Source organism: Jaculus jaculus, chromosome 9 (assembly GCF_020740685.1).
Source record: "Jaculus jaculus isolate mJacJac1 chromosome 9, mJacJac1.mat.Y.cur, whole genome shotgun sequence".
NCBI lineage: Eukaryota > Metazoa > Chordata > Mammalia > Rodentia > Dipodidae > Jaculus > Jaculus jaculus.
In genome coordinates, this window is record NC_059110.1 from 33,120,206 (window position 1) to 33,145,939 (window position 25,734).

The window sequence follows — 25,734 nt, forward strand, 5'->3', positions numbered from 1 at the left end:
TCTCTATCCAAAGTCTCTGCTTTTTTAAATAATGTATTTACTTCTCAAGCAAGACATGCTTTAAAGAAAGTTTTTTCTTTGTCCCCAGAGAATCCAATTTCCATATAGCAGGGGCTTTTGCCTTTTTTGTGTTCTGTGGTCACCAGCACTGAGAATGAGTATGGGGGAAAATACAGAGTTTCGAATTTTTGAAGAAAGAAGTAAGAAATTTATAGCAGAGTTGGACAAGCAGTAAATCACTAAGGAATACTATGTGGAAGAAATTAGCAAGACCCATTCATGTGTCACTAAATCATAAAAAGTGTCAAAATTACAAAAAAAGGAAAAATTTTCAGAAAAAGTTAGAATGTAAGACCCTTTAATTTGACTTTGCCACTTGCAATAAGTTTGATTGCTTTCCAGAACCAGGGATTAAAAAAACATATATCAAGGGTTTCATAGCTGAATTATAGCAAACACACCAGCCCAATAGCTCATAAACATATGCTGGAGTTATGAAGTCCGTGTAAGCATCGATCACTGCATCAGTGACATATGGTAGCCACGAAACAAGAAATGTGGCCATGCCAATGCCCAAGGTTCTGGCCGCCTTCCTCTCTCTCAGCTAATCTCTCCTTGTAGCTTCCTATGGAGGACTGAGCTTGGCTGCCTGAATTTTCTATCTTCCTGGCCTCATGCTTAGCCACCAAAAAGATCTTACAGTATATGAACACCATGGCCACCATGGGGAGAAAGAATAATAGGAAACAGAGTAAAACCCAGTTTTGATTTGCTGGAGCCTGACAGACTCCACACAGGTCAGAGCAATGACTCTTTCCTTGATCCCTTCTTTACTGGCTCCAGGTAACAGCAAAGAACCAAGAGACAGCAATGCATACTCCTGAAACCGCTATGGTGAGCTTGGTTGGGTAGGAAAGTGGATCGTGACAGCAATGTACCTGTCAACGGAGATGCAGCAGAGATGAAATAAAGATGCAAAGCAGAAGGATGTGTCAAAGCAGCTGTGGGATCTCCGCTTTCCACAGTCCTCACGGCCCGAAGGGCATGACTGTCACTCCCACCAAGATGTCTGCACAGGCCAGGGATGCCACCAGAAAGTGTGTAGGTATGTGCAGATGTTTGAAGTGGAGGATCGCAATAATGACCAGTAAGTTTCCAACCACAGCCATCAGGGGCCCCTAATCCCCGGACAGCATAGAGGATGACTCAAGGACCTGGAGAATAAGAAGTCTTAGTGCAGGACCTTTCATGTCCTCATAGCAGAGTTCCACAGCCTCCACTTGGGAAGAATTGCTCACCTTTGCCTTTTATTTATTTATTAATTTTTGTTCATCTTTATTTATTTAGTTGAGAGTGACAGAGAAAGAGGCAGATAGATAGATAGATAGATAGATAGATAGATAGATAGATAGATACATACATACATACATACATACATACATACATAGAGAGAGAATGGGTGCACCAGGGCCTCCAGCCACTGCGAATGAACTCCAGACACATGTCTTCCCTTTCCAGGGTCCTTAGGCTTCATAGGAAGTGCTTAACACTAAGCAATCTCTCCAGCCCATCACCTTTGCCTTTTTACTTGGATGATTTTAACATTTCCATATTTCACACCTAGTGACCTAAAGGCACAAAGAAAATAGCAATTCCACAATCTGATAGAAGGAAAAAGGTCTCTAGGTAAAACAAGGTAAGTTTTATAACTCTTTCTGTGTGATATCTATGCCAACTTAGTCTTTCTAAGAAGTAACCTAAAGTTTGTAATATACTTAGAGTGATAACTTGTGCCCAAAAGTTGCTAAAAAGAAGTCAAATATATCACTAAATAAATGGCCAGAAATATGTGTAGTCTAATTATATTACACAATGCAATTTGATAGTCATTTCAATAGCTATACTTTTAAAAGGGTCACTTTACCTTTTGAAAACCCTGTCTGGAGCCACCTGAGTCAAGAATAACTCAGCCACCAATAGCAGAGTTTTATTTACTTAGTTATCTCTCTGAGTGGCCACTTCAGAGGTAATGACAAACAATAAAAAAAAAAAATGACATCTTCTTCAAATCATAATCTCAACATCCCTGTAGTATAGAGTGTGAATTCAGACTGAGAGTTTACTCATAATAGCCTTAAACGACTTTGGGAAGTTATGTCTTTGATAATTGTATTTTCAGAGTTTATCTTTTTTCTGTACTATTTTACTTATTTATGGTTTAAAGAGCTGAAATGATGTGGAACTATTGTCAAACTGATATTAGGCCAACCAGGACAAAAGTATTCCCCAGTCAAATAGCCTATCTTGGTTGTCTAGTATCAGTAAGAATTTTTAAAAATAAGAAAGAACTGGGTCTGGAGACATAGCTTAGCAGTTAAGATGTTTGCCTGCAAAGCCTAAGGACCCATGCTGTACTCTGCAGACCCCACATAAGCCAGGCACACAAAGTGTGCAAGCATGCAAGTTTGCACATGAGCTCAAGATGACACACACGTCAATTGCAGTGGCTGGAGGCCCTGGTATGCCAATTATCTCTCACTTTCTCCCTCTTTCTCATTCCCATTTAAAAAAAAAATACAGAAGCTGGGCATGGTGGCACACACCTTTAACCCCAGTGGGATTAAAGGGAGGCAGAGGTAGGAGGATTTCCGTGAGTTTGAGGCCACCCTGAGACTTCACAGTGAATTCCAGGTCAGCCTGGGCTAGAGTGAGACCCTACCTGGAACCCCCCCCCCCCACAATACAGAAAAAGAAATAGCTTACTTAGTACCTCACCCCCAATTCTTAAAAAGGCAGTGTAGCTTGAAACCCACCACAGGAGAAAGGGGTGGGCTGGAATGGTGCTTTGACATTAGCCATGTCCCATTAAGTGCATATTCATGCTGCTAACCAAGGTTCAAATAGTTTCTGTAGGTGTTTGAGTTTGTTCTAAGACATGAAGTATAAAGAAGGCTTACTGACTTTGTCAAATTAGTGAAAGACTTTTACCATGTTTGACAATGGGTAAGTGCAATCTTGCTTCTCAATATTAATCTCTAGGATAGAAAATTGACCACATTTATTACCATTTACTCCACAGCACACATCTGGGCTTTGTTGAAAATTCAGGGTCCTTGAAAAAAGTATAACTACACATGTAAGTGTGTGTGTGCCTTTTACCTATGTAAGTTCCAGATAATAAGTTTCCCTAATGCTGAAGTTATAAGTAATGCTTATTTCCAGCTTTGCTAACATATTGTGTTGATGTTTACTTCACATTTATGTTTGAGCTCTCCCTGATTGACGGTGCAGGATTAAGTGTCCACTATGCACATTTGTACTGAGTTCACTCCTTACACTCTCCCAAGGGTGAGTCAGTGTGCTCATACATCCATGTGAACAACAAAGTCACACTGACGGCATAATCCCAAACTCTTGTGCCAGCTCTCTTCATACACTCCATCCTTGTCTTGCTTGATTCTCAGAACAGCCAAAGGAAGTTCACCATAGAGCGGTGCTTATAGTTTGAATGTCTGTGTAAAGCCTTGGAGTTTCCGTAAGCCTTGGAGTTCCCCACTTCTATAGTACACAAGTAATGAACCCATGATGCATGAGGATGTGACCTCAGTTCTTCCTATTTGAGCTCTGGAAATGCAAACTTCTGCCTCTACATGTCTCTAGTCTTGCCCTTCTCCTGAAGCAAAGACACTTGAATGGCAAGGAGCACTCCTAAATGGCCTTTCTTGCTGTGGAATAATGCTCTTCACCTGTCAGAGGAAGGAGGGCTTTGCAATGCCATGCTTGTCCCAACAATGGATAGCGAAGGTGGTGCATGGAGAATCAAACGCATTTTTATGCCAGAAACCAAGAGGTTTTTAATGTGAAAGCATTTCAAAGGAGCTCTGCTGTCAACATGAATAGGCTCTTGATATACAGATCTTTAACCTCTTTGGGCTAGAGAGCTGGCTTAGCAGGCATGAGCACTTGCAGTGCAAGCATGAAGGCCTGAGTCTGGTCCCCAGAACACACAGACTTCAGGCCGGGCCATGCATGCCTGCAACCCCAGTACTGAGCGGTGTGGAGACAGGAGAACTGCTGGGGCTCACTGACCGGCAAATGACTGAAAAATGACAGCTCCAGATCCAGTAAACCTCTATCTCAGGAAAACAAAGCTGAAGAGTGACAGAGGAGAACACAGCACTCTACTCTGGCCTCTGCATCTCCACACCTCTGCAACTCAAATCATAACAGAATTATTCAGATCCTTGAGTTTTAGAAATTCAAAATCTTAGGTATTATCAAAGCAGCTATTTACCATTGTTTCTCTGCTTCATCCTTTTCCTCTTCTGTTTCTTAACGGATAATTATCTATAAGTGGTTATATATTATCTAAGTTATGTGAGATATAGTATTTTTCTCTTTTCACCACACTCTTCTTAATATTGTGTATCAGATAACCCTAATTATCTATGGCTAAATACACTTACAATTTTCTCTGGGATTTGTATTAGAATTCATCAGTAATATTTAATTTCAGAAATTACAAATTTTCAGTCCTAGATAGTTTTGTTTTTATTTTGTTGTTGTTGAGGCAGGGTCTTACAATGTTTTCCAGGCTGAACTTATACTCATGATCACCCAAGCTCGGCCTCCTTTATGCTGACATTACAGCCATGCGCTACCATGCCCAGTTCCAACTGTAGAATTTTATCTTGTGCTGTTATGTATGTAGGCATTTATTTTGATTTCTCAACTGAGGATTCCCAGATTTCAATTCACTGGTAGCATGTTCTTTGTAACATTAGTGACAGCAATGGCAGCTGCTTTGGGTGCTGGGGAGGTGGCTGAGAATAGAAAATACCTGCTGTACAACTCTGACAACCTGAATTCGGATACCCAGATCCTACATAAAAGCTGAAGCTATGGTTGGCTTTGATATTCCCAGCACACCTGCTGAAAAAAGGGAGATGGAGACAGGAGAATTTCCTGGAAGACTTTTTATAGCTCAGTGGGATGGACTTTACCGCCAAGCTCAGGTGAACAAGGCAGAGAGCTGATGGCTGTTTTCTGTTTGTTTATTAGTTAGTTTGTTTGATTTTGGACTCTAGAAGACAGCATACCTAAGTATGTCAGACTGGGTGCTGTTGTTGAACTGAGGGACTAGACTGGATCAGAAGCTGAATTCCAGTTCTGCCAAAGCAGGCAGATGATATCTCTTCATTTTCTGTCTTTGGACCATTGTCCATGACTACCTATTTAAGAAAGGAACTACCGTGTGCCTATTTCTCCCTCACTTCTTTTCTTCCTGAAAATTCCCCTCTCTTTCTAGTGAGCACAGTTACCATGAGGACATTTTTCAGGTTCTGTGGATCAAAAGGTTTTGTTTTTCAACAAGTTCCCCCACCAACCCATATACCCTGCTAACTAAACCCAGTCCTGGGCTAACACCCATGAAAATGGTAACTGTTTTCCCTTAAGTACATGTATCTCACCAAAATGTGCTTACCTGTATTCACTCTCTGATGCTTTCAGGTATCTGCCTCTGACCCAGAATATTGTTGTTTTGTGTGAAGTAATCATGCACACCAAATGTGGTGGTTTGATTCAGGTGTCCCCCACAAACTTAGGTGTTGTAAATGCTAGCTCCCCAGCTGATGGATATTTGGGAATTAATGCCTCCTGGAGGGAGTGTATTGTTGGGGCGGGCTTATGGGTGTTATAGCCAGTTGCCCCATGCCAGTGTTTGGCAAATTCTCCTGTTGCTATTGTTCACCTTATGTTGGCCAGGGGGTGATGTCCACCCTCTGCTCATGCCATTGTTTTCCCCTGCCATCGTGGAGCTTCACCTCAAGCCTCTAAGCCAAAATAAATATCTTTTTCCCAGAAGCTGCTCATGGTTGGGTGATTTCTACCAGCAAGGCGAACCAGACTGCAACACCAAACATGTATTAAATATCTAAACTTTTTCTTTGTTCTATAGTTTTGCCTTTGTTACTACATCCTACTCTTAACTTTTATTTCTGCAATTCACACTTAGTTGAATCTCCCTATTGGTACAAATAAGAATTAGTTAAATATGTTTCAGTTAGTTAAATATACTCTCTGTGTTGAGTTCTTTCTTAGATGTGCTGTTTGTCTTGGTCACATTCTTCCTTCTTCTGAATTGCCTCAATTGTCTAGTATCACTCAGACAAGATTTACATTCAGCTCAAATCAATGTTCTTGTTATTCTTAGCTGTCTTCCTAGTATAGACTTTTTTCACAAATACCTCATCACAGGAACACATATCTACTAATCAGATCAGTCATACTTACAAAAAGTATGATAGATGACAAATTTTTTATAAATTAACCAAAATATATATTGATAAACAGTAATAAGCTAAAAAGATCAAACATTCCATAAATGTGGTATACTTCTGGAAGTACACTCTACTATAGAATGTTTATGTAGCCCCAAAATTCATGGCTTGAGGCCTAATCCTCAAGGTGATGGTATTAGGAAGTGTGTTATTTAAGGGGTGATGGAGCTGTCATATTTGGGATTGGTGCTGTTATAAAAGAGACTCCAGGTCTGGAGAGATGGCTCAGCAGTTAAGTAACTTGACTATGAAGACTAAGGACCCATGTTCGATTCTCTAGTATCCACATAAGCCAGATACACAAAGTGACACAAATGTGCAAAGTGCCACATGTATACAAGATGGTGCAGGCGTTTGGAGTTTGATTTCAGTGGCTGGAGACACTGGCCAACCAATTCTCTCTGTCTCTCTCTCTCTAAAAAAGAAATCCAAAAAAGGGACTACAGAGAGTCTCCTCACATATGTCACCATGTGAGGATGCACGTGAAAGGTAGCTATCTATAAAGCAGGCAGTGAATGCTCACCAGAAAGCATATCTGTTGGCACCTTGACTTTGGACAGTATCCAGAACTGTGAGAAATAAACTTCAGTTGCTCATAAGTCACCCAACCTATGCTGTTCTGGGATAATAACCACATGATAACAGACAAAAAGCCACTTGTTTTCCTTTTGTTTTGGATTGTATGGAACTCAATCAGCCTGCTCATTATTGTGTTTTATGTTCATCAGAATGAGAAAAAGTGATACAGTGAAATGATGAGATAACATTTGGATCCTATCAAAGAGAAAGCCTTCAGAGTAAGTTCAGCTTCTCTGTCACTATTGCAGTGTGCCACCTATAGCACAGCCCACTGGGTTTTTTGGAAAGTAAAAGGAATTCACTACAACAATAAACAGAACCAACCTGCAGAAGGAGTAGTAATCCCAGTAATAATGTCTATTATGCAGTATCATTTGAGCATGCTTTATATTAATTAGTAAATTTACATATGTGAATTAATCATTTAATTGAGAATGCAGCTCATGGTAAGTTTCCAGAAAGAACTCTGCTATTATTCTAAAGGACGTCAGGATGGAAAAAATATATTGATGATATATGCTAAGAATAATATGACTATCAAGAAATGAGTTCCTCAGTTACTTTGGTAGATATATGTATTACAGGGGATAAAGATAGCATTGAAGTAAAGTCTTGGGAGATGTAAGAATCTGGGACATATCAAAATACACACTTTAAAGACAAGTCATTCCAACTTGTGCCTGCCTCCACTGCTACCCTTTGTCTCTCTTATTGACAGCTTCATTGGATATTCCTAATGATTTGATAATCCAGAAAAAATAAAATCAAACCTGATTTTTACATATACTTATGTCTTCCACAATATAAAAGCTGTGCTATTGTAGCCCAAAGAACTTTGTGATGGGCAATTCTTCCAGTAAACAGAATTAGTGATAGCATACATTTGAACCCACCATTTGTTTAGAGTAAGAGATGTCCTCAGGCATGTGTACTATGGATGGCCTATATTAGTTTGACTAGGTTATTAGAATCTTAGAAGAATCAAAATAAGAGGACTAGTGGCAGGGATATTTGAGGAAAAGATGTGTTGACTTGACAGCTTAGAGTGGGCTCATAGAGGAAAGGAGTATGTTCTGTATACGTATCTACCAAAAAGGCAGAGCAGAGAGGAAAGTTATTAATGACTGTAGAGCAAGGGGGCCACTTAGAGAGGTTAGCTACTCTCATTTACCAACCAAAGCAGTGCTTGGTCAGTAGCTTTATATTCATGGTGGCATAGATGAAGTCTAAGCAGTTTCTTCACATGGTGGGCTTTCCTCCTCGTGAAATTTTACAGCAAAGCAGAAGCCCAGCCACACACCAGGAAGTAAGTTTGAATGAATTCCATGCATATTAAGGCAGCCAGAATTTGTTTCTATAACATGAAAACTTATGAGAACTTAGATTTTATTTCTTTGTTAGCTATGTTTTCACCATCTATTGGCCTACTGAATATCTCTTGTATCACCAGACTCAGTAGAATCAAGAGAGAAACTTTATACCAACAGAAGAAGTAAAGCAGAAGTTGCACATGCTATGGGATTTGTACTCCTACAAGTCATGAGTCAGAAGCAGCTCATCTTGTGGGATGGTATGATGGTCTACTGAAGATGTCTACTGCAGGATGAAAGCAAGTTCAGGGAATAGGCTGTTATCCTAAGGGAAGTGATACACACTCTTTTTTTAAAAATTTTTTTTTTGGTTCATTTTTTATTTATTTATTTGAGAGCGACAGACATAGAGAGAAAGACACATAGAGGGAAAGAGAGAGAATGGGCGAGCCAGGGCTTCCAGCCACTGCAAACGAACTCCAGACACATGCACCCCCTTGTGCATCTGGCTAACGTGGGACCTGGGTAACCGAGCCTCGAACCGGGGTCCTTAGGCTTCACAGGCAAGCGCTTAACCGCTAAGCCATCTCTCCAGCCCATGATACACACTCTTAACCAGCTGGCACTACACATGTATTTTATCTCATTTTCACATAATGAGTCTTACAGCCACATGCTATATCGTTAAAAGTTAAGAGTTGTTCCCTTGACTCTCCTCATGAAATTATTTTTATTCCCCAAATAATTACTGTAGACTTTGCTGGCTTACAGTCTTATCAATGCATAGAAGAATGCTTCTACATTAATTTAAATGAGAGCATCTGTGACCAGTCATAACATTGAATTTAAGCTGAGATTGCCAATGGGGACCTTTGAGATTATTTACACCACTAGAAAAATAAGCTTAAAAGGAGTTAGGATATTTGTAGCACTAATCCTGGTGTCAATAAAGTGTTGGATAGAACATTAGTATTAAAGGAATGCTGTGTTAAAGTCCTAAAGACTCAGTTTTCTCAGAAACGTTGCACCCTCACTGAATAGAGAAACCTGACAGTAGCTAGGCACTACTGAAGGTCAAGGAAGAGGGTCTAAGCAATAGAAAAGAAGAGACAAGCATTTAACAACATTTATACTGTAATCCATTGAACAATGATACAGAGAGAGAGAGAGAAAGAGAGAGATTGCTCACTTAATCTAATTTTCCAAATTTCCTAATTTTTGAAAATATATAGTATAACTCCTTTTTTTCCATAAGAGTAGAGTGGTGTTTACTGCATATTTTAGCCTATAAGTTACTGAATATTTAAAGGGGACTTCATTAGGATGGAAGAGGAACATATGCCCACCCAGACATCATGAACTTGGAAGCAATAATTGGGAAGATTGAGCTGCTAAATGGTATGCTTTGAGTTATGCAAGGAGTATTAAGAGAAAAATAAGCACTCTTATTTCTAAGTTTTGGGGAAAAGTGTGGTACTTGTAAGGCACATGTGTGAACTTGACTGTCCCAAATCCAAGCAGTCTTCATATGGTTGGGAAATGACCAAGAGAAGGGGTGTAGTAGTTCTCTTCTCATGGCTGGGATAAAACACCCAATCAGAAGCAGCTTATGGGAAGATAGGGTTTATTTCAGTTTATGGTTTCAAGGGGAAGATTCATCATGGCAGGAAAAGCATGGCACAAGCAAGACAGCAGGGAAATGAAGTAGTGTGAGTGCGCTACCTCTGGGAAGGGGAGCTGGGCTGTAATAATACCCCAAAGCCTGCCCCCAGCAACACAACTCCTTTAGCAAGGTCCATTTTCCAAATTGCCACCAGCTGGGGATTGAGTATGCAACTGAATCACGCACATATGAGACTAGGGGAGGCATTTCACATTCAAACTACCACAAGGCATATCAGGACCTATGTTATAACATGTACCCTCTTCCCACCTTCCTGCCCAGTGTGTATAGGATGAATGTTGATGCCTGCTCAGAGACTTCAGGGTGTTATGGTCAATTTCATGTTGCTGGGATGAACATCCAAACCAGACATAGTTTATAGGAGGAAGGGATATATTTCAAGCTTATAGATCCAGGGGGCAGTTCCATCATTGGTAGAAGAAACTGCTTCCATACATCCAAGCAGAGAGAAACAACCAAACAGCCAGCAAAAACCAAAAGCAGCAAGCACAAACTGGCACACAAGCAGCAGGGACCCCACCGGAGCCCAGACTACCCTTATGGCTGGAAATCAAATCCACCCCCAAACATACTTCAGGGATCCACTCCCAGTGACACCTCTTCCAGCCAGGCAGCTGGAGGTCCAAATTTTAATCAAACACCCAAGTCTATGTGGGTCCTACATTCAATCTCCCACAAGGGGTGATGAGGAAAGAGAGTGACTTAGACATCTTGACTGCAGCCTCAGGGAGGCTAGCTCATGTCCACAGTGACAGAGCAGAGCTGAGATGGAATGTCCCTGTGTGGCTTTCTCACTAGATCACCTGTGCTGGAATTGTTCCTTGGGTCCTATCTGAGACAGAGTCTCCTGCCCGTCTGTAGATTTAGGATATTACCTATACTTTCCTAATGAGCTGAATCTTTTTTTTTTTTTTTTTGAGGTAGGGTCTCACTCTAGTCCAGGCTGACCTGGAACTCACTGTGTAGTCTCAGGGTGGCCTCAAACTCATGAACTCATGGTGATCCTCCTACCTCTGCCTCCTGAGTGCTGTGGTTAAAGGCATGTGCTATCACACCCAGCTGATGAGCTAAAATTTTACCTGAAAAAATGACCTGTACTATATGAACAAGGAATAGTGAAAATTCAAGAATGACTGACTTCTAACATTCTCGCCTAGCTAACCTGCTGGAAGAGAAAGCTTGAGTAGATAGGGTGAGAATGGGATTTCTAGTTTGTGATATTGAATGCCAGATGCACAATAAACAAATGGTTAGATCCAGATAATACTCTCAAAGCTGGGACAATTTATTTAGAGACTGTAGTAGTTTGAGTGTATGTCCCCCATAGATTCAGGTATGTTATAAAAGCTTGTAACGTCCATCTCCAGTTACCTGGCTGGCAAAGTTGTCACTGTTGGTGGATCCTGGAAACCAATCCTAAGGTATCTCTGGGGTTGGATCTGAACTCCAGCTCAAAGGTAGCAGGTAAGTCTGAGCTCTGATAGGGGTCCTGCTTGTTTCTGCTTACTGCTTTTTGGTGTTGCTGACTGGTGGTGGTTTCTCTCTTGCTTGGATTTATGAATGGGAGCCAGCTTCTTCCACCATTGATGAAATTTCCCTTGTATTTTGTGAGCTTGAAATAAACCCTTTCCTACCATAAATTGTGCCTGGTTTGGATGTTCATTCCAGCAACATGAAACTGTCTACATCAGAGACCATAATCTTCTCTTTTTCTTTTAAGAAAGATTAATGGCTGGAGAGACAGCTCAGCAGTTAAAGGCAATTGCTTGCAGATCCTGATGGCCCAGTCTCAATTCCCTAGTACTCATATAAAGTCAGATGCAGTGGCAAGAGGACTGGCAAACCCATACTTTATTCTCTTTCTCCACCTGTCTTTCTCTCTCAAGTAAATAAATAAAATGGTTTTTAAAGGAAGGCTGGAGAGATGGCACAGCAATTAAAGTGCTTGATCTCAAAGCCTAATGGTCTGGGTTCAATTTCCTAGTACCCAGGTAAAGCCAGAAGCACAAAGCGGTACTTGTATCTGGAATTTGTATGCAGCAGTAAGAGGTCCTGGCATGCCCATACTCACTCGTTCTACTTTCTTTTCTCTCTCTCTCTCTCTCTCTCACTCAAATAAATTAAAATATTATAAAAAGGGGACTTCATTTTTGGCCATGCTGAAAAGAGTTATAGATAAAGGGGTTCCAGTGACCCCAGGTTTATCTTTAGGATGCAGAGTTAGTGTTAAATAGAGGAAGAATTGAGGCACACAGCAAGAGGCAAGCTCAATTAAGTAGGTTTGCTCAAAATGTGGGCTGGTTGGTCCTTATCTCAGTTCTGGGTTTGCAAGGAGGTTTGAAGAAGTCCTTATTGGTAGAGTGGACAAGCTGGTTCCCATGTGCCTCTTTGTCCTTAGTTGGGGGCATCATCAGGGGATGGTCTGTTTATGATGTTCTGTTGTTCTTAGAAGTCAAGGTGAACCGGGCATGTTGGCGCACGCTTTAATCCCAGCATTCAGGAGGCAGAGGTAGGAGGATTGCCATAAATTTGAGGCCACCCTGAGACTCCATAGTGAATTCCAGGTCAGCCTGGGCTAGAGTGAGACCCTACCTCGAGAAAAAAAAAAGGAATCAAGGTGAGTTCTTCAACTTTAAGACAACAAGTAGTCTTTTGGGTACCTTTTTGAGAAGTCTGGACCTAGACATTTAAAAACTAACAGTGAGAAGTGGAGGCTGTTATGTTGTACATTATAATTAATCACCCAGAGTACTAAGTGTTAGGGACATGCTTCATCATAAATGCATCGTGATTCTGCTTGTGTTTCAGGCATCTACTAGCTGTCACTGCAGGACTACCAAAGTCAGGTCATGCTGAAGTCAGCTGATGACTTTACAATTCTATGCCATGGCCTGAAAAATGCTGCTTGAGATTCTAGATTTATTCTGAAATAAGAAACAAATGAGGCATAATAATAGTTCTGAGATTTCCATTATTTGATACTTTCTTTACCCAAATCTTGTTGATCCAATATTCTCTATCACATGTATTGAATAATATATTTTATTTTAAAAAATCTATATATTTGGCCAGGCATGGTGGCTCACACTTTCAATCCTAGCACTTTGGAAGCAGAGGTAGAAGGAATGCTGTAAGTTTGAGGCCAGCCTGGAACTACAGAGTGAGTTCTCGGTCAGCCTGAGCTAGAATGAGACCCTACCTCAAAAACTAAGTAAATAAAAATAAAATTAAACTGAAAATAGTTATTTGTGTATATATGTGTGTGAATGTGCATGCACAGAGGCATGTGCCATGGTTTCTTGCTGGTGCAAATGAACACCTGTCTTGCTTTATGTGAGCTGCTGGAGCAGGGGGATGCTTTGCAAGCAAGTGCTTTGAACTGCTGAGCCATCTCCCTTGACCCTATAATATATTTTTGACAATTTAAAGTCTCTCCTTTTTATCAATGCCTGAAGTACCTTCAGCTATGAGAATTTTCTGGATATAAGTAGATGATAAAAGCAAAACCATGTTTCCAAGCTTCTGAAGAAGTTGTTTCCTAACTTAGAAATAATTTACTTATCAACAGTGTAAGTTAGAAGGCTTGAAAATAAGATCCCTATAGTAGTAGCTGAAACTGTGAAGGGAGTTATGACATACTCATGATTTATTGATTACTGAATTATTTCAGATGTAATGACCCACTCTGTTTTAACACCCTCTCATTTCAAGGTAATTTGCTGCCCCGTAGTGGTCAGTGTGAGCAATTCTGGACTGAAGAAACAAAACAGAAAAATTCAATGCTAAACAGGAAGTCTTTTGACATGCATCCCCACAGCAAACACTTTGAAAGCACAGCAGGGTGATTATCAACTCTCTACCTTCGGAGCCATCCTTTTATAAAAGTCTACTTAAATAAAGGTTCTGAACTATTATCTTTATTAGAATCACATTAATCTTCATTAAAATAGGTGCATGTTAAGATTCCCTGGTCCTCCACAAAATCTCCTCTTAGGTCTAAAGTGGAACCTGCATGGCCTTTTCCAATTAAGTTCCCCAAAGGATCCTGACATTTCACAATTGACTTTCGGAGTGATGATTACAAAAGGAAGAACTCTAGGGCTGGAGAGATGGCATAGTGGTTAAGCGCTTGCCTGTGATGCCTAAGGATCCTGGTTCAAAGCTCGATTCCCCAGGACCCACGTTAGCCAGACGCACAAGGGGGCACATGCGTCTGGAGTTCATTTGCAGTGGCTGGAGCCCCTGGTGTGCCCATTCTCTCCCTCTCTCTCTAGCTGCCTCTTTCCCTCTCTGTCTGCTGCTCTCAAATAAATAAATAAAATTTTTGTTTGTTTGTTTTTGTTTTTTTCTAGGTAGATTCTCATTTTAGCACAGGCTGACCTGGAATTCTCTATGTATTCTCAGGGTGGCCTCGAACTCACAGTGATCCTCCTACCTCTGCCTCCTGAGTGCTTGGATTAAAGGTGTGCGCCACCATGCCCAGCCAATTTTTTTTTTTTAAAGAAAGAATTCTAAACTTGGAGTTAGAAAAGTGTGGGATGTTCACTCTGTTATCGTTTGTAAAACTTCTTCCAGTCTAGGCATGTGGGGCAGGTGCTAAGAAAGCAGATACAAACCACAGCCCCTAGCCTAAATAAGTTCATTGTCTACTTGGAGAGAGAGGCCAGGTAAACAATCTCCATGCCTTCAGATAGTGCTCCAGAAAGAAAGAGTCGGGGCACTGTGGGAGGGAGAAAGAGAGCCTTGGGGAGTGCCGGGGGAAGACATTCATTGTCAACGTGCTCCATTTAGGGATTGTGAATTGACTTAGGACAAGTGGTATTCAAGTTTCTAATTTGTGTGAGCCCACACCCAAAGTCTTTGAGTATCTCTTTGTCCCTCTTACAAGGCTAAATGCATATGGAGTCATGATTCAGCTGTGTCTGGGACTGTCCTTGGTTAAAGACACCACAGTGTTTATAATAAGTAAAGTAGCTGAACTCTAACTCCCAAGAGTGACAGTTTTATGGTCTTATTTATATGCATGACCCATGTATGTTATGAGGGGAAGCTTATTATTCTTGTAATTAAAATAGGTTCACATGCTAAGTGTTCACTCAATGTCAATGTTAACTCAAAATCATCTATCAAACATAAATCTAGAATACTTTTTTGTCATTAAACATGGTACTGTGTAAACTCCAAATGGAAAATTAAATGGGATAACATGAAATAAGGGGACATGGGCAGAAAAATCCTTAAAAGAGGGAGACAGAAAAACAAAAAAAAGGAAAGGATAGAAAGATAAGAAGAATTAGGATGGGGAGACCAGAGAAAGTGATTTATCCCCCTGTCACCTTCACATTTCGGTCATTCTTCTTCTATCGTAGCCTAGCAAGCCAAACACCTCTGTGGTCCTTTCTGAAGCAACACTAACATTTATGCAGGGTCCCTGTCTTGTCCCTGGCTCTTGTAGTACTGAGAGTTAACACATGTTGAATGATGATCTGTTAGCAGGTACTCCCGCAAAGGCTTTCCTTTGTGACTACACAGAATCATCACAGCTGTGTGAGGGACCATTGTAATCATTACTTGACCTGTGAGCATGATGTTAGTAACTTACACAAATGCAAAACTAGGAGCTGAGCCTGTGTCCTTATCTTCATTGTAGGTTACTTGATGGCCAGGAGTTTATAGTCTCCTCCATTTTTTTTAATCCTCCTCATGCCAGTGGCAGAAAAGTGTAAAACCAAAAAGTATAATGAATGCCTAAAGAAGGAAAAAGAGATAAGAATGAAGGAGAATTGGAATTAACTGGTCATAACCAGAAACATCTAAATACAAACTTTATCTAATTGTCTCCTAACCTTTGTGGATTAGCTAATTGACTGTCAAAAGCACTTCAACTATTAAGATATTTAAATTTCAAATAGATAATTCTCGAAAAATTTTACCACAAAGTGAATTCCATGGAAATGTTGCCCTCTTCATTTGAAGTGACCAGAGGATTGTCATCTCAGGGCCAACAGCATTCATAAGCTATGGCCTTAGCACTCACTTCCTGACATTCCTCACTATTCTCTCATCCTCATAGAGCAGATGGCCTTACTTTCCTCTCATGAGTCTTGTGAAGAGAAAAATTTTGATAGTTCAGCAGTATATGAAGCAAAGTTAAGGTTGATTAGTATATCTTTTAGATATTCTCTCTCTCTCTCCCTCTGTAGACACACATGTATACATGGATACATACATACGTTTACCTTATAGCCTCACAGCGCATCATCTAGATTTTTTACGACATTTGCACTGCAAGGTGCCGAGAACTGCATACTTCCACATATTTGCTCATTTGATTTGTCCACCAGAGCCCATGAGGCATGTTCATTTCCCAAGTGACAAAACTAAAGCCCAGAGAGGTTGAGTGACTTAACTATCACATATCTATGGATAGTGGAACTCATGTTTGAACCAAGAAATCTGACTGGCAGGATACCCTCATACTTTCATAATTTCATAATTTGTTAATGGTCGTATATTCCACTGTTATATGTGAAAAATATGTAGTTAATAAATCCCACCTTCAGTTTGTAGGAAGGCCACACCAGCTCACAGAGTCACAGCTCTCTGTAAGCATGCCCATTACCACATACCTGCCTGTTGTCAACACTAGGCATTGCCATGCTCTTTCCTATGGCCCGCTCCTGAGCCCTGCAGTGCTGGAAACCAGTGAGACTTCTTCCTCAAAGTCCCTGAACTTAGGTCTAACCTCAGCCTGAGCCAGCTAAAAGCCAGCCTTCTCTGAGAGCTGGAAGGCCTGAGGCAGAACATTCTCTGATATATTGCCTGGCCTTGTCACTTTCCATTCATCTCACTTTGCATATAATCTTTTCTAGTCACATGCATCTCTCTCTGAAAGAAAACTCCACTGTGCTAGCCCAGGGGACCCTTGTAGATCTTTTGGTCAAAGGAGTTTCCCTGTTGTGATGATCCCTTCCCCCACGCAACCTCTTTTCAATTGAGTATATCCTAAGTCTTTATTATTATTATTATTCCAAAAGAACAGCACCTTGACACATGACTGAACCATTATATAAAAATTAAATCAATCAAGTTTTCTTTTGTTGAGAGAGAGTGAGAGAGGGATGGAGGAAAAGAACGGGCACACCAAGGCCTGCAGCTACTGAAAACGAACCCCAGATACATGTACCACTTTGTGCATCAGGCTTTATGTAGATAATGGGGAATTGAACCCCCACTGTTAGGCACTGCCAGCAAGAGCCTTAATTGCTAAGCCAACTCTCTAGACCCTCATTTTGTTTTTTAAAATGTACTCTTGTTTGTTATTCAGATGTAGATTATTGGCTATTTTTGTTCTTTCTCATGGATTTTATAGAACTCCACAGCAGATATGCTCAGTTCAGATGTCTCCAGAATATTGGCTTTTTTTCTTTTCTTTTCAGGAGATTTTGGCCAATAAAGACATTACCTTACAATATTGGACCTTGTGGCTTTCCTTATACTGAATTTAAGTTTCCTCAAAGATTCAATCATGGTCCCTTATTGTGGTCTCAGCAGCGCCAGTATATAGTTCCAAATCCATCACACCCACAGAGGCTGTGGTTTCTCTCCCACTTTCCACCTCATCAACCAGTTATCTCTTTTGAATCTTACTTTCCAGAAAGCCTGGATAACACTACTCACCTAAATCTGGAATTTGAAAAGTGAGTAGGCTCATTGCTTAAAATATTCGGAAGATGAGAAAAATGAAGGCATTCTTTAAACACTTTATTTTCTAACATTCTTAATGCTTTATTTTCTAACATTTTCTAAAAGTATAGCAGTCTTTATTCCCCCAAGGGGTGCTCCTAGATTTTCTAAGAATGGAGTTAAGGAAAGAAGGCAGCAGATGCATGCATCTATATACTTTTTGTTTGTTTGTTTGTTTTGAGGTAGGGTCTTGCTCTAGCCCAGGCTGACCTGGATTTCACTCAGGGTGGCCTTGAACACACAGCAATCCTCCTACTCTGCCTCCCACATGCTGGGATTAAAGGAGTGTGCCACCACACCTGGCCTGTATATTTCTTTTCTCTCGCACTCAACTCTCACTCCTGCCCCAAAGCATGGTGGGTAAAGCAGGGCAATCTGGACGGTGCCTGTAGTCACAGGTTTCAAGTGACTAAGCCATGTTCCCTTGAAAATAAACCACTGCTCTTCCCGTTTTATAGCTTCCTGTTCTTTTCCCGCTACTCTTGTTCCCCTAAGAGTCCTGTGAAATCTAAGCATGCAAGTTTGGCATAGGCTTTTAATTTTAAGAAAATTGGATTAATGTTTCTATGACTTGTCTATTTTAAGCTTTGGATAAATTTTTCTTAAAATGTTTTTAAAATTTATTCTATTTATTTATTTGCAAGCAGACAGAGACAGAGTGGGCATACTATGGCCTCTAGCTGCTACAAACTCCAGATGTATGGCAAGCAAACTCTGGTCCTTAAGTTTTGTAGGCAACTGCAGAGGCATTTTTCCAGCCCCTTAAATAGATTTTTTTTTTCTTCCCAGAAGCACATTTATGTTAAAAGAAGAAAATTTGGGAATAATGCTCACAGGAGATAGAGACGAAGAAAGTGGGATTCTCAGAAGGAAAAGGCTAGGAATGTGGTTTCAGCGAGACTAGCTTTGATGAGACCATACTGGAAGCTCTGGGACTCACGTTGACTGTAAGTCAGGATCTGATTTCTCTTTGTATCAGTAAGAGGGTCTCTGCTCAAGGGAAAGAGATGCACCATCTTGGTGTGAGAACTCATGTGCCAAACCCTCACATGGGCTCTCAGACACATGAGTTCATCTATCCTCCTCGTCCTGGTCTGCCGGTTTCCCTCATTCTCCTGACTTACCTGAATACTTCCCTGAATAAATTACAAACTGTCCTTGTCAGTCTGTTTTATTCCAATTCTTTGTTAAAACAGATACAAACTCAGGGTTTGGCGTTTAAGGACTTATACTGAACCCCTCACCCCCAACCCTGTTACACAAGCATATATAGTTTCATTGATGAATTTTAGCAAACACTTAAGAAAGAAATAATACCAATTCTATAAAATACTTTCCAAAATATAGGAAAGAACACACTTTAACTGGTAAAATATCAACATTGTCCTAATGCTAAAAACAGACAGAAACATAAGAACAAGCCCCCAAATCTAGAGAATAGTCCTCAAAATATGCAAACAAACGAATTCTCAATAAAATGTTAGCTAAAAAATCCAGCAATATGCAAAAAGAATAACATCACAAGCAAGCAGAATTCACTGTAGGAATGCATGGATATTTAAAATTCAATTTCAAATTATATATTAGCAGACAAAACAGTAAAACCACAGTCATCTTAATAGATGGAGAAAAGACATCTGAAAAAATTAACATCCACTAATGATAAACCTTTTCAGTCAATTGGTAAAAGGATACTTCTTTAATGTAATAAGGGGAATATTAAAACCCTTACAGCTTTCTTTTTTTGGAAGGGGGGAGTTTAGGTAGGGTCTTGCTCGAGCCCAGGATGACCTGGAATTTATTATGTTGTTTCAGGCTGGCCTCAAACTCACTGCTATCCTCCTACCTCTGTCTCCCATGTGCTGGGATTAAAGGCATGGGTCACTATGCCCAGCTAATAAAATAGGTTTTTTTTTTTTTTTAAACTTTTATTATTTATTTATTTATTTGAGAGAGAGAGAGAGAGAGAGAAAGAAAGGGCATGCCAGGGCCTTCAGTCACTGCAAATGAACTATAGATGCATGTGTCATGCTGTGCATCTAACTTGTATGTGGGTCCTGGGGAATCAAACCTGGTCCTTTTACTTTGCAGGTAAGATCTTTGACTGCTAAGCCATTCCTCTAGACCTATACCATCAAGTTTCTGTTCCATACTGAAAAACTAATTTTTTCCTCCTAAGATCAGAAACAGGACAGATATTGTCCTTACCATTACTATTAAGCATCATACTGGTATTCTTACTAAATAAACAGGACAAGAAAAAGAAACAAAACCCATACAAATTGAAAAGGATAAAAAATAAGAGGTTAGGGGTAGAATTCTTTGGCTAACTTTCATGAGGACATAGGTTGATGTCAACAATAAAAAATAATCTCTGGGTTTGAGAGATGGCTCAGGGGCTAAGGTGCTTGCCTGCATAGCCTAAGGACACAGGTTTGATTCCCCATTACCCATGTAAGCCAGATGCACAAGGTAGCATATGTCTGGAATTCATTTGCAGTGGCTAATGGCCCTGGCATGTCATTCTCTCTTCTTCTCCTCCTCCTCCTCATTCTTCTTTTTCTCTTTCTCCTCTTCCTCTTCCTTCTCTCTCTCTCAAATAAATAAATAAATAAAATGATAGAAAAGAAAAAAAAGCACCTTGACACATAACTGAACCATTATATAAAAATTAAATCAATTAATTATAGACCTAAATTTAAAATGTAAATTTATGAAACTTTGCATGAACTGCTGCCTGTTCAGCTGCAATTGAGAGATTATAACTTTGAGATTGGGCCAGCTGATCTGTGTTGGGGCAACAGGAAGAATATAGACTCTTTTGAAGGGGCTTGGGTTCTCAAGGAACATCCTATTTTTCAAAGTCTACTTTATTCCCCCCTGAATTAACAAATTTTCACCCTACCTGGTATTGTAGAGTATAAGAAATGCAGGAAAGAGAGGGTCATTGAGTTTGCAACACGGTCTTGTGTTTTGGAAATCGCCATGGACAGTGTGAAGCAGGTTGCTGGATGCCTGCATGGAGACCCGATGGAGCCATGAAGATGAACCATGGATTGCAATGGAGACCCAGTGGAAATTCTGGGACCATGAGATGGCTGCTAGGGTAAGCTGCCAGCCTCCATAAAGTTTTCCAAGACTGTGAGTAGCCTAGCTAGAGGAGCGGAAACTCCAGAGACTTGTTGCTGGTTAGAATTATTGGTCTTGGAGATTTGTCATTGACTACAGTTGTTGGACTTGGAGCTACAGAGTTTAATATTTGCCCTGTTTAAATCATGTATTGCTTGAGCATTTCTTTGCTATGCCCAATGCCATATTTTGCAGTATGAATAGTCTGTGCCACTATGGGGTTTTTGAGGTTATTTTTTTGGTATTATGGCTTAGTTAAAAGAGCTTGGATTATGGGGATATATGAACATAATTAAATTGATAAAAACTATGGGGACTTTTAAAGTTGGTTGAATGCATTGCATTTCACATCACATATGATTATCAGCTTATGGGGGCCAGGGGTGGAATGTGCGGCTTGATTCAGGTGTCCCCCATAAACTTAGGTGTTCTGAAGGGTGCTAGGTTCTCAGATGATGGAGATTTGGGAATTAATGCCTCCTGGAGGTGGTGTGTTGTTGGGGGCAGGCTTATGGGTGTTATAGCCAGTTTCCCCATGTCAGTGTTTGGCACAGTCTCCTATTGCTATTGTCCACCTTATATTGGCCAGGGGATGATGTATACCCTCTGCTCATGCCATAGTTTTCCCCTGCCATTGTGGAGCTTCCCCTTGAGCCTGTAAGCCAAAATAAACCACTTTTTTTTCACAAGTTGCTCTGTGTTGGGTGATTTCTACCAGCAATGCTAACCTGATTGCAACAGTAAAGTGGTACCAAGGAATGAGAGTGCTGTTAGACACCTGACTGTGTGGCTTTGGCCTTTTGGAGCTGATTTTCAGAGGAATGTGGACAGATTTGAAACCTTGGCCCTAAGAGATGCCTTGCAGTGCTGTAAGTACAGCTTGATGGAATATTCTGGTCAGAGCTACAAGACCTGAATGCAGTAAGAACTATGGACTATGAGGTTTGGCTTATGAGGGTGAGAAAGAGCTATGCCTGGACTGGGCTAGCAGTTTGTGTGAGGCTTGCTGTTATGCCCATGTCCTGAGAAGTTGTGCAGGGTTGCTTTGCGTAGAAATGAACTGGCATGAGCAGAGGGATATGGCACAGAAAGAAAAACCTGTAGGTGAACTGTTGCCCATTCAGCTGCAACTGAGAGATTACAACCTTTGAGACTGGGCTAACTGACATGCACTGGGGTAACAGGAAGAATGTAGACTCTTTTGGAGGGGCCTGAGTGCTTAAGAAGTGTCTTGCTCTTCAAAGTCTGCTTTATTCCCCCAGGATTAACAAAATGGCACCCTACCTAGTATTGTGGAGTATAAGAAATGCAGGAAAGAGAAGGTCATTGAATTTGCTACATGATCTTGTGTTTTGGAAATGGCCATGGGCAGTATGAAGCAGGTTTATTGGTTGCCTGCATGGAGACCCCATGGGGCTATGAGGATGAACCGTGGATTGCACTGGATATGCCAGGACCATGAGATGGCTGCTAAGGAAAGCACCAGTTTTCCAGGACTGTGAGTAGCCTAGCTGGAGGGGTGGAATTGGAATGCCAGAGACTTGTTGCTGGTTAGCATTATGAGACTTGGAGCTTTTTCACTGGCTAGAGTTGTTGGATTTTAAGCCTCAGAGTTTGATGTTTTCCTTGGTTGTTTTAAATATTGTATTGGTTGAATATTTCTTTGCTATGTCCAATGCCATCTTTTGTAGTGTGAATGTTTATTCTGTGCTATTATGGAATTTGGGGGAATTTTTTGGTGTTATGGCTCAGTTAAAAGCCCTTGGATTATGGGGATGTTTGAACATCATTAGGATTGATAAAAACTATGGGAACTTTTAAAGTTGGATGAATGCATTTCATTTTAAATAATGTATGGTTATTAGTTTATGGAGGCCAGGGGCAGAATGTGGTGGTTTGATTCAGGTGTCCCAGCTGATGGAAATTTGGAAATTAAAACCTTGAGGGAGTGTATTGTTGGGGGTGGATTTATGGGTGTTATAGCCAGTTTCCCCATGCCAGTGTTTGGCACACTCTCCTGTTGCTATTGTCCACCTTATGTCGGCCAGGGGGGGTGATGTCCACCCTCTGCTCATGCTATTGTTTTCCCTGCCATTGTGGAGCTTCCCCTTGAGCCTATAAGCCAAAAACTTTTTTCCCACAAGCTGCTCTTGGTTGGGTGATTTCTACCAGCAATGCAAACCTGATTGCAACATATGGTCACATGCACTTTTGTGTCTTTGGTTGATTGGTTGGTTGGTTTTATTTTGTTGTGTTTTATTGTGTTTGGGATGATGTTTTATTTTGTTGTGTTTGGGATGATGTCTCACTGGCCTAGAACTTGTGATTCTCCAACTCAGACTCCTGAGTGTTGAGCTCTAGGCATCTGCCACCACACCTGGCTAGGATGAGTATTAAACTCAATATTAAAGGATGATCCACAGAAGAAAAACTTGTTAAATTGGAGCTTATCAAAAGTCATTTTTATCTGGGTTTGGTGGCATACACTTTTAATCCCAGCATTTGGGAAGCAAAGGTAGGAGGATCACTGTGAGTTTGAGGCCGGCCTGAGTCTACAGAGTGAATTCCAGGTCAGCCTGGAGTACAGCAAGACAGTACCTTGAAAACCCAATAAATAAATAAATAAATAAATAAATAAGTAAATGTTGTTTTTCTTTTGAATGAGAAATTAAATGCCATGAATGAGAAGACAACCTAAAGCTAGAAAGCAAATCTTTGCAAATGATGTGTTTAACAAAACACTTGCATATGTAAGTAATATGTAATAAAACAATTGAGCAAAAGCTCTTAAGCGATACCACACTAGGGAAGACATATATATGAAATTCAAATGAGCAAGAATAAAAAAAGCTTAGCACAATCAGAAACATGGGATTAAAATACAATCAGTTGTACTATCAAAAGGTTACAAAGATGCAAAGCAACAGAGATCCTTATCCACTTCTGGTAGGAACAACAAATGATATAGCCACTTCCATTTTGGAAAACAATTCAGTAGTTCCATATTAATATATATATTCAGATAACTTATTCACAATTCTATATATTTAGTCAATTGAAAAATATTCTTACCTAAATCTGTTTTCAAGCATTTATAGAAGTTCCTTTCATAATAACCCCAAATTGGAAATAACCAGTTGGTGAATGGGGAAATAAACTATTGAAAGAATGATACAAACTCTTCAGCCATAAAAGAACAAATTACTGATTCATCTAATAATGTAGATGCTTCTTAAATTCATTATTCTAAATGAAACAAGACAGACTTAAAAGGTGACTTGTTGCTGTTAGGTCAGGACAGAATGGAGTTACGGAGGACAGCAAGAGGGCAACAGAGACACAAGGAAGTGTGTCATCCACATTCCTCAAGGGACTGCCCAGCCATTACCCCTTCCTTGCCTAGTAATGCCCCAGGTCTAGGTTTTATGCCCCTTATCTCCCACCTGGTCACTTCTGGTGTCACACCCTATGGCTAATGTAAAGAACAAAGGAGTTCTTCCCTTCCTCACCTTCCCCCAACTGAAGAGCCTTATATAGCTCACTATCTGTAATCTCAAAGCTGGCTGCTTTGCTCTTGAGAGTCAGTGCTGGCAGCTTGTGTTTATCCCAAATAAGAGCTTCCATCTTTGCCTCAGAGTGGTCTCCGTGGTCTTGGTCTCTCCTGAACCTTACAATTTCATGTTTCAATTTTTGTGGAGGAAGAGAAAACATGATGGTTGCCCCAGGCTGTAAGGAAGTGAGCATTATATTAGCTAACGTTGGTGCAAAAGGAGATATTTAAGGCAATGGAACTAATCTGTATTCTATTGAGATGATAGATTTTTTATTTGTTATTTCTTACTAGAAAATAAGCCTTATTCAAATTACAAAAGAAAGAAGGAAACAGAGAAAAGAACAAAAGGAAAGGAAAGAGAGAGATAGAAAACAAGAAGAAAGGGAGGGATGGAGGAAAAGAAGAAAGAAATTAGCTAGTAGGTTTAGGATCTCAGGATGAAATGTTGATCAATAACAAATGAATCTACCAACAAAATAAACATGTGACATATTTTCCACTGAAGAAGGTGGAGCTGACCTTGATACTCTTTGAAAGTGTTGTTTTGATTTCGTGCTCTGATGAAAAAGACAAGAAGAATTGCCCATTAGCACTGCAGTTAAAATTATTTTTTCCCTCAGAAGGATAACCCAGAATTCAAAAGTGACTTTACGTTATGAAGCCACAATTCTGAAGTGACTTTACATTACATAAATAAATAAATTGTAGCTTATGAGAGCTTGGGTCCTCCATGTTAAAGAAAGAAGTCTGTAAAAACATTAAACAAAGCTAGCTGAATCCTGTGGTACTGAATTAAAGGGAGAAGATTAGTATGAACTCATGTTTGTATATGCAGAAAAGTTAAGTGGAATTATAGATATATGTATGTGGATAGATTTATAGAGACATGTATTTCCTTTCCCTATATCCTGTGAACAAGAAACCCATCCCCAAACAATGAGAAGTTAGCTCCCAAATCTTGACTTGTAAGTGCCATCTTCCAGCAAAAGGAACAGTAATCTCTAAGTAAAATGACTGAGTGTAGAATTGGAGTAGGGAAATAAAGGATGGAGATAACCTGGAGTATCTCATTATACCCAAAAAGGATTCAAAATAAGAGATTTGTCAAAAGAACTCAAGCCAGCTTGAATAAAATTTCCAGTGATGGGGTAACTGAGAGATAAATGAACCCTAAGCTAAAATAACAAGGAGGCTGAAGAGCTGGCTTAGTGGTTACGGTGCTTGCCTTTGAAGCCTAAGAACTCATGTTTGAATCTCCAGGTCCCACATAGCCAGACACACAGTGATGCAAGTGTGCAACGGTGCACATGTGCACAAGGGGGCGCACATGTATGGAGTTCATACACAACGGCTGAAGTCCCTAGCATGCTCATTCTTTCCCTCCCTCCCTT

General features: G+C 40.3%; 1 pseudogene; it reads right to left on the reverse strand.

The window, feature by feature from the left end:
- Positions 1 to 341: 341 nt before the first annotated feature.
- LOC101606043 lies at positions 342 to 24,414 on the reverse strand (annotated as a pseudogene).
- Between the last annotated feature and the right edge of the window lie 1,320 nt (positions 24,415 to 25,734).